We start from the raw sequence: 21,595 nt of genomic DNA, 5'->3' as shown, positions 1-21,595 counted from the left end.
TATATACACACACACAGATACATACAGTTGGCCCTTGAACAACATGGTGTTTGAACAGCACAGATCCATTGATATGCAGACTTCTGCAATAAACCCTGAAAGTGTATTTTCTATTTTTATGATCTTCTTTTTTTAATTGTTTTTAATCCTCACCTAAGATTATGCTCATTGACTTCAAAGAGAGAGGAAGGAATAAAGAAAGAGAGAGGGACATTGTTGTGAGAGAGAAACATCAATCAGTTGTCTCCTGCATGTGCCCCAGTCCCAGGTGTGTGCTCTGACCAGGGATCAAACCTGCAAACTTTTTTATTTTGGTTTATGAGACAATGCTTCAACCAACTGAGCCATCCTGCCAGGGCTTCTTATGATTTTCTTAATAACATTTTATTTTCTGTAGCTGACTGTATTGTAAGAATATATACAGTATATAGCCCTGGCCAGTGGCTCAGTTGTTTGGAGGTTGTCCTATAAACAAAAGGTTTTAGGTTTGACTCCTGTTCAGGGCAAATACCTAGGTTGCATTTTCAATCCCCTGTTCGATCCCCGGTAGGAGCACATATGGGAAGAAACCAATCAATGTTTGTCTCTCACATCAATGTTAGTGTCTCTCTCTCCCTTCGTCTCTCTAAAATCAATAAAGATATCCTCAGGTGAGGATTTAAAAAGAAGAATACAATATATAATACATTTAACTTACAAGATATGTGTGAATCAACTGTTTATATTATCAGTACATCTTCTGGTCAACAGTTATATGTGAATTTTCAACTGGGCAAGGGATATGTACCACTAAACCCCATATTGTTCAAGAGTCAACTCTGTGTGTGTGTGTGTGTGTGTGTGTGTGTGTGTGTATCAATAAGAAATTTCCTCACATGATTATAGAAACCTAGAAGTCCCAAGATCTGCAGTCCACAAGCTGGAGACCTAGGAGAGCCAGTGGTGTGAGTTCCAGTCTAAAGACCAGTAGGTGTGAAACCCAGGAAGAGCCGATTGTGTTAGTTCAAGTCTGAAGGCAGGAAAAAAACAAACAAAGAACAGCATCCCACTTCAAAGGCAATTAGGGGAATGTTCTCTTACAGGAGAGTCAGCTTTTTGGTTCTCTTCAGAACTTTGATTGGATGAGGCCCACTCACATTACGGAGAGCAATCTGCCCGATTCCGTCCACTAATTCAAATGTTAATCTCATCCAGACGCATCCAAAACCCAGATATCTGGGCTCCAAATGGCCCAGTCCATTTCAAACATAAAATTAACCATCCTAAATAGTGTCCAGGTTTTTGGCATTTGTGTACAAGTCTTTATGGAGACATATTTTCAGTTCTAAGAGTGCAGCAACTGAGCTTTACACTAAGTGCATATTTAACTTTTTAAATAAGCTGTCAAGTGTGTGCCAAAGTGGTAGATAATAAACTGGGGAACACCACTAATAGAGTAGGAGAGTTTCAAGTATAGCTGCCTAATCCTTTTTAGATAAAAACATAGAAGAGGCCCTGGCTGGTATAGCTTAGTGGATTAAGCACGGGCCTGCGAACCACATGATCGCGGTTCGATTCCCAGTCAGGGCACATGCCTGGGTTGCAGGCCAGTTCCCAGCAGGGGACTCACAAGAGGCAACCATATGTTGATGTTTCTCTCCTTCTCTCCGTCCCTTCCCATCTAAAGATAAATAAATAAAATCTTTAAAAAAAAAACAGAAGAGAATATTTTTATTGAAAGTAGAGGAATCGTGAAATATACACAAAGAGATTTGATTTTTTTCAAATGCTATTTTTATATTACTCACTTGATTACATCATTTTGGCTGTTAGTTCGGTGGAAAAATCTAGAGTTACCTTTTGGGAGCCATAACATACCTGAGTGTGTCAGGTATGGATGCCATAGCAATGTTGCCTAATGAACAGTGGGGGACACAATAAACGTTCGTTTCATTTATAAGATGGCAGGGTCCAGCCTATCTGAAAGGGACTGTTTGTACTGTTAGGGATGTGGTTACCTGCAGGTTGGCCAGTAGTTCAGGCAGCCTTTTTATCGTGACCAGGCTCACACAGAAGTTTGACAAGTTGCTGGCTTCCTGACATAAGACGCATTACTGGCAGAGACTTGGGCAGCTCTGCTCTGTTCCACATGCTCCATCTCCCAGCATGCTAACCAAGCCATGCTCTCCAGACCTTGAGTGGGGTGGAAGAGTAGGAGTGGAGACACACCAGCCCTTTTTCAAGCCTCTGTTTGGGTCCAATTTGCTAACATCCCAGGCCAAAGCAAGTCCTGAGGCCAAACTCAAGATCAAGGGGTAAATCAGTAGAAGCATCATCTCTTTGTTTAGTGAGAACCACAGGCTCACATGGTAAAGAACACAGACAAAAGGCAGAGATCATTAAGGAAATCAACCTGCCACATTTACTATGATAATACCAAAACTTCAAAAGTCTCTCAAGAAAATAAAGTCACCAAGAGGTAAGATGGTAGGATACAGAAGGGGGGCCTGCTCCGTCTGTGTCTCTGACGTCAGTGCAGCCAGTTATCATAAGTAGATAAGCAGTTCTAGAAATAAGCCTGAACTGAAGCTACTGGAGGTGCTGCTACTTTTAAAAAAATTTGTATTGCCCACTATATTCAGCACTTGGAAGAGTACATGTCAGCTCCATCAATCTAATGTAAAAATTAATAAAAGCTGAACACTCAGGTACCCACCATCTGGATTTAGAGATACAGCATTACTAACACCTACAAAGCCCTCATTTACCTCCTTCTCATCACAACACCCTCCACACTGGAGGTAACTTCTATCCTGAAATTCATGTTAACAACATCCTTGTTATTTCTTCATGGTTTTACAATATACAAGTATGTACGTATCTCTAAACAGTAAATAATGTTTTGTTTCCTTTTTACAGTTAACCCTTGAGCAACATGGGATTTGGGAGGCCAACACCCCATGCAGTCAAAAATCCACATATAACTTTGATTCTCCAAATCTTAACTACTAACAGCCTACTGTTGACCAGAAGCCTTAGCGATAACATATACAGTCAATTAACACATACTTTGCATGTGATATGTATTATATACTGTATTCTTACAATAAAGTAAGCTAGAAAAAGAAAACAGTAAGAAAATTATAAGAAGAATACATTTATCGTACTGTACATATTTACTGAAGAAATTCTGTGTATAAGTGAACCCACTAAGTGGACCTGCGAAGTTTAAACACACATTGTTCAAGGGCCAACTGTATTTTGGATTTTATGTAAATAGAATCAGTGTATATACAGTCATGCGTTGCTTAATGATGGGGCACATTCTGAGAAATGCATCATTAGACAATCTCATCACTGTGCAAAAACACAGAAGGTGCTTACATAGAGTGTCTATACCTAGATGGTATAGCCTGCTACACAGGTAGGCTATGTGGTCTAGCCTATTGCTTCTGGGCGACAACCTGTACAGCACGTTTCTGTAGAAAACAATTTGGAATTAAATCAAGAACAAGATAAAGTGATATCAGAGACATGGTAAACATAAGATGTATGAGGTTACTGCCAGCATAACGTAGATACTATTCACAGCACCTTTTTTTATAAGCAGAAAAAACTGTATACTAAATACATAAGCCAGTAACATGTACTAAATGCATAAACCAGTAACATGCCATTTATTATTATTATCAAGTATTAGGCACTATATATAATTGTATGTGCAGTACTTTCATGTGACTGGCAATAGAGTAGGTCTGTTTACACCACAAACACCCGAGTAATGTGTTGTGCCACAGTGTCCTGATGGCTATGACATCACTAGGAGATAGGAATTTTTAGCTCTATTTTCATCTTAATGGGATCACTGTCATATACAAGGTCTGTTATTGAACAAAATGCCATTGTGGGGTGCATATCTATATGTTCCCTTGAAATGTGCTTTTTGCTTTTGAACATTAAGTCTCTGAGAGTTATCTATACTGTTGAATTAAGCAGTAGTTTGCTCATTTTAGTTGTTATATGCTGTATTGCTATATCCATTGTATTCATTATCTTTTCAACTGCTAGTGAGCATGCAGGTTGTTTTTATCTTTAGGCTAATGTAAAAATGATGCTGTGAACATAATTGTACATGCTTCTAGGGCTCATGTGTCAGCAAACCTTGATTTTATACACAAAGTAAAATTGCTTTGGCACAATGCCAAATCGTTTTACAAAATGATCGCAAGCTACAGATAAACAGTAATGAATAAAGAGCTAATATTATGAATAGCTGTATGACAGTAAATTTAATAAATTAAATAAGAAAATCCTAGAAATTAGTAATTAGTAATTAGTAATTACTAATTACTCCAGAAAAAAAAAACCCAAAACAACTAAATGCTCCTACAAGGTCTGTCTGGCAAAAGTCCAGCCATTGTTAATACAACGAGAATGGTTTGTGTGACATCACTGAAACCTGGCAGCCAAGGAGAGTGGACTGGAATGAGCATGCGTGAACAATGACAACTTCACTGTACTAGTCATTCGGGGCTGTTGATGCCATTGAGTGAGCATGTGTACTGTGTGGCCATTGCATTCAAAATGACTAAGTAGAGCAACGAATCTGCATCAAATTTTGTATTTAGCTTGAACATTGCTTGTGGAAACTATTTGGATAATTCAGAAGGCTTTTGGGGATGATGCAAGGAGTGCAGTGCAAATAAAAGTGTGGCACAAGTGCTCCAAAGGTAGTCGAGAATCTGTTTCAAGCGATCTACATTCTGGAAGGAAGCAGAACATCCAAGAATTTTGATATGTATGAGCAGCAATCAATGAAAATCAATGACTGACAGTACAAGAACTAGAAGCTGATGTGGGGATTCCAGAAACTACTGTGTCCAAGATGCTGACGCAGGATCTTGACATGAAATGTGTTGTGGCAAGATTCATTCAACAACTTCTGCTACCAAAAGGAACACTGTGCTGCAGTTGCTCATGACTTGACTCATACCATCATTTCCAGTGAACCAGATTTCCTCAGGAAGGTGTTAACTAGAGATGAATGGTGGGTCTACCACTATCATCTGAAATGAAGACCCAGTCATCCCAATGGAAGTCGCCTCGTTCTCCATGCCCTAAGACAGTGTGCTAAAGTTGCAGCAAGATTGAGACCATGTTAACTGTGTTTTTCTTACTGGGAGGGTGTTGTTCCTAGTATACCCCTCCAGGCCACACAATTGATAAGGAGCACTACCTCAGCGTTCTTCATCAACTGAGAGATGCAATGCAGTGCAAAAGGCCACAGCTATGGGCAGCTGATGATTGGCAGCTTCATCACGACAACACACTTACTTGCTCACGCATCACGTCTTGCGCAGAGTGGTTTGCTGAAACATCAAATCACCCAGGTGACTCAGCCCCGCTACAGACCAAATTTGGCATCCTGAGACTTCTGGCTCTTCACAAAATTAAAATCAACTTTGAAGAGGAAGAGATTTCAGACTGTCCAGGAGATTCAGGAAAATATGACAGGGCAGCTGCTGGCAATTCCAACAAAGGAATTTCAAAGTGTTTTGAACAGTGAAAGAGACGCTGGGAGAATTCTGTAAGGTCCCAAGATGCCTACTTTGAAGAGGACTGAGGCATCATTGTCCTGTGTATAATGTTTCTTATATGTTCTTCAGTAAATGTCTCTGTTTTTCATATTACATGACTATATACTTTCTGGACAGACATCATGGAACTATTAAATAAACTATTGAACCAGTGGCTACCAACCTTGCCACAAAGAACACAATAGCCTTTGTTAGTCATAAGAGAACTCTACCAGATATTCATAGAACACATCATTGTAATTCTATATACACTTTTTAGATTTATCATATTTATCATTTCACTCTGGCATCTCAGAACTTTTCCTGCTTCCTGACACATACACCTTATAGTGTATACACTATACTCTAGTGGAGACGATGTCAGTAAATGAACCAGGGCAGTAAATGAACCAGGGCAGTAAATGCTCAGTTTTAATTGATCTGAAATATCTTTATTTCGTCCTTACAATATCAAAGTTTCAATGTACATAGAAATCTGAAATTAATTTGTTTTCTTTATAACTGCTTTGAAGAATTATATTCTCAGCCCTGGCTGGTGTAGCTCAGTGGATTGAGTGTGGGCCTGCGAACCACATGATTGCGGTTCGATTCCCAGTCAGGGCACATGCCTGGGTTGCAGGCCAGTTCCCAGCAGGGGACTCACAAGAGGCAACCATACATTGATATTTCTCTCCTTCTCGCCTTCCTTTCCTCTCTAAAAATAAAATAAATAAAATCTTTAAAAAAAGAATTATATTCTCTTTACTTTGATGGTTAGCACTTTTATTATACTGAATTTACACGAGTCTCCCTTTTGAATTTCTGGTCCCTGAATGTGAGGATAGCTGTCCTTCACCAATCTGTAGTCCTGTAGTCATTCTCTTCAAATATTAGGTTTTTAACTTTTGGAACTACAATTAAACTTCTATCAGACATTTTCATTACGATTCTTTGTCTTAACCTTGTCTCTCTGTCAATACTGTGCTGTGAATTTCCTCTAGCTCACTTTTAGCTGTGTCTGATCTGCTATTCAATCCACCCACTGAGTTTCTAAGTTCAATTGTTATAATTTTCAGTCCTCAAAGTTCCATTTTATTGTTTTAGTCTTATAAGTATATTTCGACTGCCATATACTCATCTTTTGTATTTCTTCAAATAATCACTTTATGCTTTCATATAGTAAATTCAAGTATCTTCATTTTTCATGGATCTACAGCTGTAATTTATCTCTGCTGACTCTCATTTTTTCCTGTGCATTTAGTAATACGTATTTGTGAGTTTTTCTTCTATAAAACTTTTTATGTTGAAATGTTTTCGAGGTGTAGTTTTGAATTCTGGGGGCATTCCTAGCTCAGGGACACTTGGTTCTATACTCTGACTAAAGTTTTTCTCAGACCATTCAAATAGTGTAAATTCTGACCACGCACCATGTGAATGAGAGTTTGTGGTTTGTATTTCTCAGGAGAGAGTAAAATGAAGATCCTTACCCTTACAACCTAGTGGGGTGAGATGAATAATGTTTTAAAAACATAAAAATGAGAAAATGACAATACCTAGAATCTGATAAGTGCATGCAAAGAAAAAGTACAGCCCAGTATGGGGACTGGGAGTCCAGTGGGATGGGAAGGTTTGCCCTATTTACTAGATTCAACAGGGTTCCTTCCTGAAAAAGTGACAACATCCGAGCAAAGCAGTAAAAGAAGTAAAGAACATCTAAGTGAAGAAAGAGCCTCTGTGGCCTAGGAAACATGAGGGAGGTCATGTGGCTTGAGCAGCATGAGCCAGGGGACAATAGTAGTTAATAAGGTTGGAGAGATGAAGGGATCTAATAGGACAATGTAATAACTTTGTATTTGCTCTAAGTAAAGTGAGGAACCATTTCAGGATTTGGAGGAGAGAAGTGATACGATTTAGAAATGAGCCATTCTTGCTGCAGTGTTGAGAGAAGACTATTAGTGTATAAGGGGGAAGCAAGAAGACAAGTTAGGTGGTGACTGTGGTAACCCAAGCTAGAGATGGTGGCTCAGACCACTGAAGTGATGGGAAGGGGTCAGATTCTAGATATAGTTACAGATAGAGACATTGTGATATCCTATCAGATTCACTGTGCGAAATGTAGAGAAAGAAAGGACTGAGGATTAATTTGAGTCTCAGTTTCCACAGCCTCATGAGAGGGACTGGGGTTAAGAGTGAAGTCCAGGGCCCATCCAAGGAGTCTAATTGGCACCCCAAAGCTGGCACTGCAAAGAACTACAACTCAGCTTTAAAATTAGGAGGAAAAATAAAATAAATCTCTTCCTTCTACAAAGACTGCAAGAAACCTCCTGTTTTAATCCTTGGTGCTAAGTGGACAGGAACTCCAGAAAACTTATGGCCGCAGCTAGTCTTCACAAAGATGTGCAGCCTAAATTCATACCTACTAGTTCAACAAAATCCCTTCACATTGAGAACTGGATTTAAGGTGCCTCTAAACTGGGAAAAGCACCCATAAATTTTATCTAGAGAAAATAATATTCATCCTCATCTCAAACTCACAAATAATTTTCTAGTGAGTAGCTATGAAAGAGGTATTGGTCTTTTCCCTTTCAGCAGCCAGAAAATTTTATTATTTACCCTTACACAGATCACAGATAAAACCCATTACATGTACAAAAGAAATGAGGCTTGGTAAGTGAGAACAGAAACAGACAGCACAAATAGACTTATCAAGGCTTCCAATTTTAGAATTATCAGACACAGAATGTAAAATAACTATGTTTACTATGTTTAAAGAACTAAAGATGAAACTGCAAATATAGAGAAAAATAGATACTGTCTTGGCTCCATTTTTTCCACCAGGGGTCCAGGACCTCCTAGGGGTGGGGTTAGGGAGCAGCCAGAACCCCAGCCCTCCCTTCAGGACCGAGTGAACTCCCAGGAGCATGGGCAGGGGTTACAGAGGAGGAAGCAGCGCTCCCAGCAAGTATGGGGACAATAATCAGGTTGGGGGGTCAGGGCAGGGAGGAGGATACCCCCAACTAGAGACGAGCAGCTCCTGGGTCCTGGGATTAGTGGATGGAGAGCCTGGAGGCCTGAGGAGCCTTAGGGTGGTAGGGATCCCAGGAGGCCAAATGAAGCAAGACATCAGGGACATTCTGCAGGAGATAATGATCATCACCAACCAGAGCCTGGAGGAAGCCTAAAACATGTTGTGCATGAGACAGACTGTTAGAAACCCCCAGGAGGAGGGCCGGCAGACTCCCAGCTGGTATGCATGGACACATGCTCCTGGCAACAGGCAGGGCTGGGCCCAAGGAGGGAGCAGTATATCCCCAACAAAGCCATCGAATACTTGGGCTGTCACAGCAAACTTGCACTATGCCCGGCATTCAGAGCTGGGGCTGTGTGAGTGGGCATATGACAAGTTCACCACCCATAAGGACCCGGGGACATGGAGTGCATGGTGAACACCACCCAGGGGAAGCACAGCACCACCTGGACACAACTCAGGTGGAGCCCCTGCTGCCTGGAGGCCAAGCCTGAAGTCCACAATGTCAACAAGCAGGCCACAGGATGAGGGCAGGGCTATGGGATTAGCTTCAGGGGAGGCCAGATGTCTAGCTCTCCAGAAATAAGGAGGTATGACCCTATCCTTAATGACATCCCCAACAGAGGAACCAGGCAGCATTCATGTGGACACTTCCAACTGATCTCACCCATCAGGGCCACAGGGATGGGTCTCACAAGGTGAATTTTGAAGAGGACACAGGCATCCAGAGGACAAATCCCAGACACAGGAAAAGCACAAACAGAAGGGCAAATGGGACTGTCCCCTCCCCCACCAAATTTGGTGCTGAGAGTGCTGACGATGTGGCAGGGAAGATGGGGTCTCCTAAGGGAAAAGTGAGCTCTGTCTGTCCCTTTTTTGCTTTTGCTTTTTCAGTCTTTCTCTCTCCCCCTTTCTCACACAGAAGCACACCCCCAAAATCTCTTTCTCTCATACCTACATGTGAACTGTCTCTCTGTCTCTCTCCTCCTCACTCTGCCTCCCCACCCCTTGCCTGCTAATCCTAGACAGAAGCCCTAGGAGTGGACAAGAGTCTGACTCAGATGTCTACCTCAGAGGGAGGTTCTGCTACTCCAGGAAATTGTTGACTGGGCCTTTTTTTTTTTTTTTAAAGAAAAAGAAACCCTGAGATCCATTTGTATTTTGGGGGTGGGGTGGAGGAGGTAAGGTGCCATCGATAATGGTTCTTCATTTAGTTTGGGGAAATAGATATTGTTATAAATTAGTTGTTTTTTTTTTTTAATTTCTCACTTTCTCATATTAGAGGTGATAGCCAAAGGGGTCATGATAAGACACAGGGAAACACATAGAACTGGTGAAGAGGTTCACCGAGCTCCAGTCCTATCCATCAAGAAATAAATTTATCAGGGCACCAAGCCTGCCCCCCTTAAATCAATTAAGTATTCTCCTTTGCTTTGTAAAGCCCAGGTGTTCTTCACTTGTTCAGGCAGCTTCACACAGCATTTGGTATGGAGGCCATCGCATGCTTGCATGGCTGGCCTATTTTCCCTCTTCCCACAACGCTTGGGCAGGGCTAGATGCAGTAATTTTGAAGAAATGTCACCTTCCCTTGTGACATGTCCTTAAATCTTTTTTTAAAAAACTACTATCTGCACTTTGGAGGGGTAAGAATGTGGAGGGGCATGTTGCAAAATATGTTAAGTATGGGTTGGGGTGCTTGTGTATGTATTTCCCTCAATTTCCCCAGAAATTAGGTATTTTTTCACTCAGTCCAAAATCAAGAGGGTGGGGAGAAGAGGGAGGTTGCAAAACGCCAGGTACAGAGAGAAGTAAAATCCCTGCTGCCCCATCCTTGGCCCTGAACCCCTCAAACATTGTCAGGATTCCAGAAGACTGTCATCATGGGGAAAACCTCCCGTCAAAGGTCTGCACAAGAGTGGGGCAGGTTGGGAGTGTGGTGGGTGGGGGTTGGGGGCAGAAGGCACAGGCCAGGAGCGGTTCTCCTTTGTAAACTTGCAGTTTCAAAGGGAAAAAAAACAGTTTTAAATAAAGAAATTTCCTTTTCCCCTGGAAAAAATGTAACAAGAAATTATAATAACCAAGAGAAAGTTCTAGACATTTAAAAATAATAACTGAATTTAAAACATAATGGATAGCTGTAACACACAGCTAGTGAAAGAACTGATGATCTGAATACTATAGTTGAGGAAATTGTCTACCCTGTTGCATGGCACGTCAAAGAGATGAAAACATGAAAAAGAGGTTCTGAGACATGAAGAATACAGAAAGAAGGTCCCATGGACTTCTAATCAATATACTAAAAGGAAGAAAACAGAGACAATATTTGAAAATAGTACACCTGAGGATTTGCTAGGATTAAAGAAAAATCCTATCCATAGATACAAAAGCCCAATAAATTTCAAGTCAAAAAAATACATACACCAAGATACATTATACTGAAAGTACAAACACCAAAGCATGAAGAAAAACATAGAAGACATTTAAAATCTCACCACCACACATACTCCTTACTAACATTTTGAGCTATTTTCTAAGAGTATACTTACACAAAACTAGGATCAGACTGCATATTTATTCTGATATTTTTTACTTAATATATTATGAACATTTCTGCATGTTAATATAATTTTCTTTGAAACTGTGATTTTAAAGGGTCCATAAGGGTCTACCATACAGAGGTACAACAATTTCTTTAAGCAGAATCTAATTGCTGGGCATTTATTTGCAATTTGGGGCTATTTTAAATAATGATTGTTTAAAAAATGGGCAAAGGACTTGAACAGACACTTCTCCAAAGAGGACATACAAAGGATCTAGAGACACATGAAAAAATGCTCAATATCGCTAGCTATCAGAGAGATGCAAATTAAAACCACAATGAGATACCACTTTACACCGGTTAGAATGGCCATCATAAACAAAACAACAAACAACAAATGCTGGAGAGGTTGTGAGGAAAAGGGGACCCTAGTTCACTGTTGGTGGGATTGCAGACTGGTACAACCACTATGGAAAACAGTATGGAATTTTCTAAGAAAACAAAAAATGAACATGCCTTTTGACCCAGCAATTCCACTCACTGTTAGGAGTATATCCTAAGAACCCTGAAACACCAATCCAAAAGAACCTATGCACACCAATGTTCATTGCAGCACAATTTACAATAGCCAAGAATTGGAAGCAACCTAGATGCCCATCAGTAAATGAATGAATCAAAAAGCTATGGTACATTTACACAATGGAATTCTATGCAGCAGAAAGAAAGAAGGAGCTCCTACCCTTTGCAACATCATGGATGGAACTGGAAAGCATTGTGCTGAGTGAAATAAGCCAGGTGGTGAAAGACAAATACCATATGATCTCACCTTTAACAGGAACCTAAACGACAAAACAAACAAGCAAGCAAAATATGACCAAAGACACTGAAATACAGAACAGGCTGACAGGGACCAGAAGGAAGAGTGGAGAGAATCACAGGGGAAAAGGGGAAGGATTCATAGGAACAAGTATAAAGGACACATGGACAATAACTAAGGTGAAGGGTGGAAATGGGAGGGAGGTGGGAAGCACTGGCGGGGGTGGGCAGGGCTGGGAATATAAGACAGAAAACTGTACTTGAACAATAATTAAATTTAAAAAAAGAAAAAAAGTAAAAATAAATAAATAAATAATGCTTGTTGTACATAAATCTTTTCCACATCCCCTACTGCTTTAGGACAAATTTCAAGAAGTGGAATTGCTAGGTTAAAGGATAAAGTCCAGGCTTTTTTATGCCCATTGCCAAGCTGCTTCCCAAAAAGACTGTATCAGTTTAGTCTCCTGTCTGCAGCCCTGGGTCACACATTTCAACACGTGGGAGGGCTTCTCACCTCACTTTACTTGGGTAAATTCAGGATAGTTTGGTGGACTTATTCCCCAAATGTTTGATGACTTTCTTTTTTGCACCTATCCCAAAAGACTGTGATGCTCACAGACTAGCAGAAGAGCATCATGTCACACAACCCACTTAAGAACTAAAGTAAATAAAGTCTGTTTTCATCTATTTCCCAACTTGGCCTCCCTGTTTTTCAAAATGACTGTGCTTCACTTGCTGAACAAAACGTGTTAAAGTGCGCTGTCATCGATTCCGTGACTCCAACAGCCAGGCAGTGTGTTTTCTAATAAACAGCGCTCTGAGCTCAGCCATGTGACGAAAGGGCACAGAGCGCACAAGCGCCTGCCTCTGATCGCAGCCCCTAATCTGGCCTGCACGTTGGTCTCCTGTGTGCCCTACTTGCCCTGCTTACTGCGGCACTTTCATTGTGCCAGTGCAAAGGGTCCGGGATTGAGCAGAAACAAAAGTCAGGTCTGAGAATTGATACTATGCCATGTGTTCAGTCCAGCTCGGCTGCCGAATAGACACTATCTGGAATCCAGCCAAAGCCACTGGATGGAAAATCTGGACTTCCAAAAAGTATTCCTGGTGCTCTTTAAAAGCATCGCACTTTGCCCAGGTTGAAAGAGAAAGTCTTGTCTGTTTGCAGTCGGCACAGCTAGCTAGATGGTCAGCCATAGAGCCCAGGATTCTTCAAGCTTTCTGAAAAGTAAAAGCTTTACACCAGGGCAGGACTTGGCCTGCAGGCAGTCATTCTAACAGTCCCTGTTTGTAATCAAATAGTGACCTTTAAGGTCCCTCCAGCCCTGAAATTCTTTAACTCAGTCATTAGCCCTAGGCCTTCGGGGCACGTGGCATACTGGATTTAGGTTGTCCAGCACTGGGTGATGTTGGACAGAGGGTAGAGGGAAGTTCTGCTCACCTGTAGTGGCAAGCGGATTCAGGGCACTGGCCAGGAAGACCTACCAGTCTGACAAGGCCAAATGCAGGGTTCACTCCCTTTCTCTTTGGCTTAGGTGTTAACACTGAGTTCCGTTTTCTTTTTAACCCATTCCTGTTAAATTTCCTCAAGTAAAGATAACTCTTCCAGTTCTGCAGATGTATTGATTGAATCTGCTCCTACACTGTATTATCCTAAGAGGCAGCCAATTGAACCTTCAACTCCTCAGGAGAGAGAGGAACCAGTGCTCCACTGACTTCCACGGAGTAGGAGTCAGAATGAATTGATCTCTGACAACTGAAGTGCCTATTTACAGTCTAGCCTTGAAAGGGAAAATGACCTCTTATCTCTTCTCCTCCCTTCCATCAGCAAAATTATTGAAAGAGGGCAATGTTACTTTCTCAGAAGTAAAAAGTATTTACTCAACACCTGCATTTACTTACATGCTTCTAGCACCCTGGACCTGTTCCTTTTTTTTTTTCCAGTCCCCCCACCCCACCCCACCCCACCCCACCCCACCCCACCCCACGCCACCCCAAAAGAAATGTATTTACTGACCATCTAGCTTTTGGTTTTGCCCTATTTGTCCCCTCTCTTGAAGTGTGGTCATTCCCTAGATTTCTGTTCTTTTTTCTTTTCCCCTTTATTTATTTTTTTAAAGATTTTATTTATTTATTTATCTTTAGAGGGGAAGGAGAGAGGGAGAGAAACATCAATGTATGGTTGCCTTTTGTGCATCCCCTGCTGGTAGTTAGCCTGCAAGGAACCAGCCTGCAACCCAGGCATGTGCCCTGACTGGGAATCGAACCTCGATCCTCAGGTTCGCAGGCCCGCGCTCAATCCACTGAGCTACGCCAGCCAGGGCTCTTTTCCCTTTAAAATTCTCCTCAGATCTTATCCATTTCCAGATCTGTATTTCTTTGTGATCAACTCCAGTCTCTCCCCACCTTGCCCTTTAGCTTCAGTATTAACATCTGGATCCCAAACTCAACATCCAAAGAGGGACTGAGGATCTGCCTAAAAATGGGTACTCTCCCTGCCTGTCCTCTTTCAGCGTGTGGCATCTTTCATCATCCCAAACTCACATATTCAGAATAAACCATTCATGTCTCCCTTCAGTTCCAAATTGTACCCACCTCTGCCTGGCCACCCTCACTTCTTATTTCTGCCACCCACTCCCTGGCCATTAACTGTGTTCTCTGCCTGCAGACTGGGCCCCCTACACCAGATCTTGAACCAAATCACTCAGATTAAGCCCTGGCCAGTTAGCTAAGTTGGTTAAAACATCATCCCAATATCACAAGGTTGTGGGTTCAATGCCTGGATAAGGCTCACACAAGAATCAACCAATGAATACACAGAACAATTATTCAATGTTTTTCTCTCTTCCTTCCTCTCACTCTAAAATCAATGAATTATTTTAAACCATTCAGATTAATATTTTAAAGCTATCTCTTGAAGTCACTTATATATTTCAAAATCATCTGTGGCTTCCCATTTAAACAAAGCTTCAGGGCCCTCCATAATCCACCTGTACACTATTAGCTATTCCAGAGCCATTTCCCCATGTGAACTCTGCACTGCAAAGAATGTGGACTATCCACTGCTAGAACACACCTGATAGTGACACTTCAGTGACTTTGCTTTTGTTAACCTCTGATAATAGACTGTCTTCAGTCTTTTCCTAACCATTCCTCAATTCCAATTTAAAATCCACTTCCTCCTTGATATCTCCCCAAGTCATTATGACCCAATACATTTCCTTTATCCTAGAGACCAAATGGTACCTAGTTTGTGTTCTTCCCACCCCACATGACACCAAGGTTTGGGGCAGTAACTGACTATTCTATAATGATATCTCTCACACAACACCTTGACCACTGCAGGTATCCAATTAGTACTGATCAATTACATAAGCATGGGTGACAGAGGGGTATTGTTTTTACCAGTCCTGAAAAAAAGATCCACCAAAGTCTTTGTAGGGGATTTGCCTTTTTTGTATGTTTTAATCAATTTCACAGACTAGCCTAGACATGTGTTTCATTAGTGGGTCTTAATAAATAATAAAATGAATCTTAATAAGAATGACAGCAATGACCTTATGCTTAAAAACATTTTTAAAGATGTTATGGTAAACTACAGAAATATTTTATATAATCAAAATTCCTCTAAGAAACTATATAAAAACATCAATGTGATACATCAATGAAAAGGTAGAAACAAACATTATTATATTTATATACAAATAACATGAATGAGTATATGGATAGGACCCCACAGGGGAAATTCTGATGTATTATGAGGATAAAATTTCAGATATGCTGTTGTTTTAAAACATTTCCCCCTTGCCCTGGCTGGTGTAGCTCAGTGGATTGAGCGCGAGCCTGCGAACCAGAGGATCGCGGTTCGATTCCCAGTCAGGGCACATGCCTGGGTTGCATGCTGGTTCCTTGCAGGCCAACTACCAGCAGGGGACGCATGAAAGGCAACCATACATTGATGTTTCTCTCCCTCTCTCCTTCCCCTCTAAAGATAAATATATAAAAGCTTAAAAAAAAAAACCATTTCCCCCTTGCCCTGGCCAGTGTGGCTTTGTTGACTGGGCGTAATCCCATACACCAAAAGATCGGGGGGTTGATTCCCATGTTGGGGCACATGCCTAAGTCAGGCAAGTAGGAGAGGCTATCAATGTACCTCTCTCACATGGATGTTTCTCTCCCTCACTCTCTCCCTCCCTTCCCCTTTTTCTAAAATCAATAAGCATATCCTTGGGTGAGGATGAAAAAAAATCCCCCTTTATGGTTACAATTTAATATTTTTGTTCAACTTTTACAAAATAATCTGACCCCCCAAATTAAAAACTCTAAAGCAGACTATTTCACAAAGAAGCATTAGAATTGTCCAGAAAGCTGTTATTTAAAAATCCTAACTCCAAAAAGTGATTAATCCCTATTTTCCATGATACAAAAATTCTTTGGCATCTTGTATATTCTACAGTTCACCAGCACGTGTGTCCGTTGGCCCTTCCTTGTGCAGCACCAGTGTGGGGCCGCAGGACTTTGTGTTCTGGCAGGAAACTCAACCACAGGACTTTCTCAGGTGTGTAATTCAAGCACCCCTATAAAGAAGCTTCTGGTCCACATCATGAGACTCAGAGAAAAAAAGAAAAATGAGAATTTAAACAGTTACCTCATATGGTAGAAGGCTTACTTTTTTTCATAGAAAAGTCTCTGAGCAACTCACCAAGGTTTCAAGGTCTTCTAGGAACTAGCCCAGAAGGGATACTCCAGTTATAAAATAAACCCACTGCCTTCTTTCTGGATGCTTCTCCATGTCACTAGCTGTCAGGGTCACTCAAACGCAGTAACCCATCTCAAAGACTCTTTCCTTCTTTTACACCTTGGGAAAAAAAAGAGTTGTAAATGCACACAAGGCATTTAAAATATGAGGACATGGAGCTGCTTGAATACCTACCAACGTAAGTTAAAACTACTATTTTCTTACTCAAGGAGCAAGCTCACATATACCAAGCCAGGTTCAGGGTACAATAATCATTGCATTGTATGGATAGACCACAGTTTGTTGTTCCATGGATACTTGGGTTGCTTCCACCACTTGGCCATTGTGATTAAATTAAAATTTTTTAAGTAGTATGCGGTCTGTCCAGAAAGTATCCAGCCACATACTATGAAAAAGAGACATTTATTGAAGAAGATACAAGATACAAGATACAAGAAACATTGTACATAGGACAATGGCACTTTAAGTAGGCATCATTGGAACCACATACAGTTCTAATCACCACCAGCTGCCTTGTTGTATTTTCCTGAATCCCATCAAAGGTACGAAATCTCTTCTATTCCAAAGGTGATTTTAGTTTTGGGAAAGGCCAGAAGTCTCAGGGTGCCAAATCTGGGCTATAGAGGGGATGAGTCACCTGGGCGAATTGATGTTTCATCACAAAACCCTGTATAAGACATGATGCACGAGCAAGTGTGTTGTCGTGATGAAGCTGCCAATCACCAGTTGCCCATAGCTGTGGTTTTCTGAATCATTCTACAGAGGAATGTTCAAGCTTGACACAATATTTGATGCAGACTCGTTGCTCTACTCACTCAGTCATTTTGAATGTGATGGCCACACAGTACACATGCTCACTCGCTTGCATCTACTGTCCCCACTGACTAGACAGTAAAATCATCATTGTTCACACATGGGCATTCCAGTCCACTCTCCTTGGCTGCCAGGTTACATCGGTGTCACACAAACTGTTCTCATTATATTAACAATGCCTGGACTTTTTCCAGACAAACCTCATACACTTAAATCTAGAAATAAAGCAATATAAAAATATCAACACTCAAGGGACAAGATGGCAGAGAAGTGAATGGAAATCACACTAACCTCTTCCAAGGACCAATTTGAAATTATGACTAAATTGTGGAGAAATCACCCTGAACAAACAACTGAACAATGGAAAGAGAGAAGCCTCATAACCTCAGAGAGACAGAAGAAACACCTTCAGCACAATCTGATTGGTAAGGAGTACAGTGGAGACTCGAGAGGACTGGCTGGGCACATAGAGGAGGCAGCACCGGAGGAATAATTAAGTGGCCAGTTGGATTCCCCTGAAAAGTGTGGGGTCTAAACCCTAAGCTGGAATCCCCAGTCCAGAGCACCAGAGCCCAAAAAGTACACAGATAACAACCAGCGGTAAAAAGCAGCAAGGTTGCTCTCTGCCAGAGATGGATGGCTGGAGATGCAAAGAGCTGTTTAAAGGGCCAACACAGAAATATTTATTTGCAGCCACTTACCCAGTACTTACTGGGCTCCAGCAAACATGGAGGACAGAGTGGGCTACAGACACCTGAGGAGATACTGGGAATAAAGGATTTGGGGAGAGAGCTAAGACAGTAGATGCTGGGGTCCCAGTGCTGGGTCATCCCCCATATAGCAGCAGCCATGTTGCTTAGGCAGACCACTCTCCTCCAAGCAGGATCAGCCTGAGGTGAAGCAATAACCCAAATACCAGGAGGGTCTCTTTCCTGGTGCTGTGGTGTTTAAGCCTGACTGCTGAATGCAGAGTGACTATATTAACAACTGAAGGAGAAAGCCACAGACAGTACATCTCTGGAAGTCTTGAGCTGGCTGCTTAAAGTCAGACGGGGTCAACATCTGACATCACCAAAGGCAGATTCAGAAAGAAAAAACAGTGGTAAATACAAGAGCCTACTGAGACAAAATCCACTGATGATTTGCAGTACTTTTTTTCCTCCATAGCTTTTTAACGTTTATTTCTTGTCCATCAAGTTTGTGCATATTCCATCTTCTTCATTCCCTTTTTTATTCATGAAGTTTACTTTCTTTTTGCATTGCTCCAAATCCAAACTCTTATTAGTGCTCCTCCCTCTTAAAATCATTTTTCTTTCAGTAGGTTATCACATATTCACTCTCCTTTCTTACAATAGTTTTAATATCTTTACACCCTTATTAATACTTGCCCATTTGCTGTTGATAGTGGGATTGCAGGGAACAGGGGAGTTACTTTTGCAGATGTGGGTTTGTTCCCTGGGCTTTGTGGTTTTGTTCTGGCAGCACCTGCACAGCAGACTACGAGACATGGTGATTAGAGTGACCCTCAGTCAACCAGCTGGAGGGAAGGACCCACCAAAGAACGACCCAACAACAATCAAAACCCAATTACATCCAGAAAGTGAACATAAATGGCACCCCAAGAGCAGCAAGTTCAGGAGATCAAGGAAACTGTATCACTGAATCTCATAGGTCTCCTACCATAGAAGATCATACCACAAAGTCAGAAAGTAAAAACAGATTATTTTAAGAAGCAGAAACAGTCTCATGAATAATGGGAAGACAAAGAAACAACCCCCAACTGAAAGGAAAGGAGGAATCCTCAGAAAGAATGCTAAATGAAATAGAGGAAAGTCAACTATTAGACACTGAGTCCAAAACAATGGTTATAAGAAAGCTCAATAAGCTGAGAATTATCAAAAAATATAGGAAAGCTATGAGGAACTTATTGCAAACTATATTAGCATGAAAAAGGAAATAGAAACAATCAACAAGAGCCAAGAGGAAATGAAGAATAGAATTTCTGAATTAAAGAAAACAGTAGAAAAATCATAAACAGGCTGGATAAAGCAGAGTATTGAAACAGTGAGCTGGAGGAAAGGGTAGAAAGAAAATTCCCAGAGCAAGAAGAGGGGAAAAAACTCAAAAAGTACAAAGAGGGATTAAGGGAACTGCAGGACATCATTAAAAATAATAATATTCAAATAATAGGGATACCAGAAGGAAAAGAAGAGGAGAAAAGGATAGAAAACGTACTGGAAAAAGTAATGATAGAAAACTTCCCTAATTTGATAAGAAAAAAGGTCACACAAGTCCAGGAAGCAGAGAGGGTCCCAATCAAGAGGAATCCAAAGATGTGACTCCAAGACACATCATAATTAAAATGGCAAAATTCACAGAAAAAGAGACAACTTAAAGGCAGCAGAGGAGAAATGAAGTAACATAAGAGCTCAGATAACACTAGCGGCTGACCTCTCAATAGAAACACTACAAGCCAGAAGGGAATGGCAAGAATTATTCCAAGTAATGAAAAGAAAAGGCCTGCAAGTAAGACTACTCTACCCGGTAAGGCTCTCAATTAAAATGTTAGAATAACTAAGGAGTTTCCCAAACAAAATAAAGCTAAAAGAATACACCTCCACCAAAACAGCACTGCAAAATATGCTAACGACACTCATTTAAGAAGATAAAGAAAAAGAGTGAGAGAGAGAAGAACATAGGTGTAAAGGAAGAAAATGGCAATGAATAAGTTCCTATCAATAATAACCTTAAATGCAGATGAATTAAATGCTCCGATCAAAAGACATATGTAGCTGAATGGACTAGAAAACATGATCCACACATATGCTGCCCACAAGAGACCCACCTCAGAACAAAAGACATACACAGACTGAAAGTGAAGGGCTGGAAAAAAATTTTCCAAGCAAATCAACAGGAAAACAAAAAGCTGGGGTAGCGATACTTATATCAGACAAAATAGACTTCAAAACAAACATAATAAAGAGACCCAGAAGGTCACATCATAATACTAAAGGGAAGAATCCATCAAGAAGACATAAATATTGTAAATATTTATGCACCCAATGTGAAGCACCCAAATATATAAGAAAAATCTCAGAGGACTTCAAGAAAGATATTGACAGCAACACAATTATACTAGGAGATTTTAACACCCCATTGTCAACAGTGGATAGATCTTACAAACAAAGTATCAGCAAGGATATTGTGGAACTAAACGATGCATTAGATCAAATGGACTTAACTGATATATATAGAACCTTTCATCCCAAAGAAGCAAAATACACATTCTTCTCAAATGCACAAGGAATATTTTCAGACAAACCATACAACAGGACACAAAACAAGTCTCAACGTATTCAGAAAATTGAAATCATATCAAGCATTTCTCAGACCACAAGAGCTTGAAACTAGAAACCAACCTCAAGCAAAAAACTCAAAAAAATTCATGGNTTGTGGAGCTAAACGATGCATTAGATCAAATGGACTTAACTGATATATATAGAACCTTTCATCCCAAAGAAGCAAAATACACATTCTTCTCAAATGCACAAGGAATATTTTCAGACAAACCATACAACAGGACACAAAACAAGTCTCAACATATTCAGAAAATTGAAATCATATCAAGCATTTCTCAGACCACAAGAGCTTGAAACTAGAAACCAACCTCAAGCAAAAAACTCAAAAAACTCAAATTCATGGAGACAGAATAGCATGTTATTAAACAATGAATGAGTTAAGAATGAGATAAAGAAAGAAATAAAAAAGTTTCTGGAAACAAATGAAAATGAACTCACAACAGTCCAAAACTTATGACTCACCAAAGGCAGTACGGAGAGGGAAGTTCATACCAATACAGGCCTACCTAAAAAAGAAAGAAACATTTCAAATAAACAACACAAACCTACGTCCACAAGAACTGGAGGAACAACAACAAAGACAGCCCAGAGCAAGCAGAAGGAAGGAAATGACCAAGATCAGAGCGGAATTAAATGACATAGAGATGAAAAGCATGATTCAAAGGATCAATAAATCCAGGAGCTGGTTCTTTGAAAAGATAAACAAAATCGACAAGCCTTTAAGGA

Source organism: Sturnira hondurensis, unplaced genomic scaffold (genome assembly GCF_014824575.4).
Source record: "Sturnira hondurensis isolate 20B ecotype Veracruz unplaced genomic scaffold, ASM1482457v3 Scaffold0022910, whole genome shotgun sequence".
Lineage (NCBI taxonomy): Eukaryota > Metazoa > Chordata > Mammalia > Chiroptera > Phyllostomidae > Sturnira > Sturnira hondurensis.
This window is presented reverse-complemented; position numbering follows the sequence as displayed.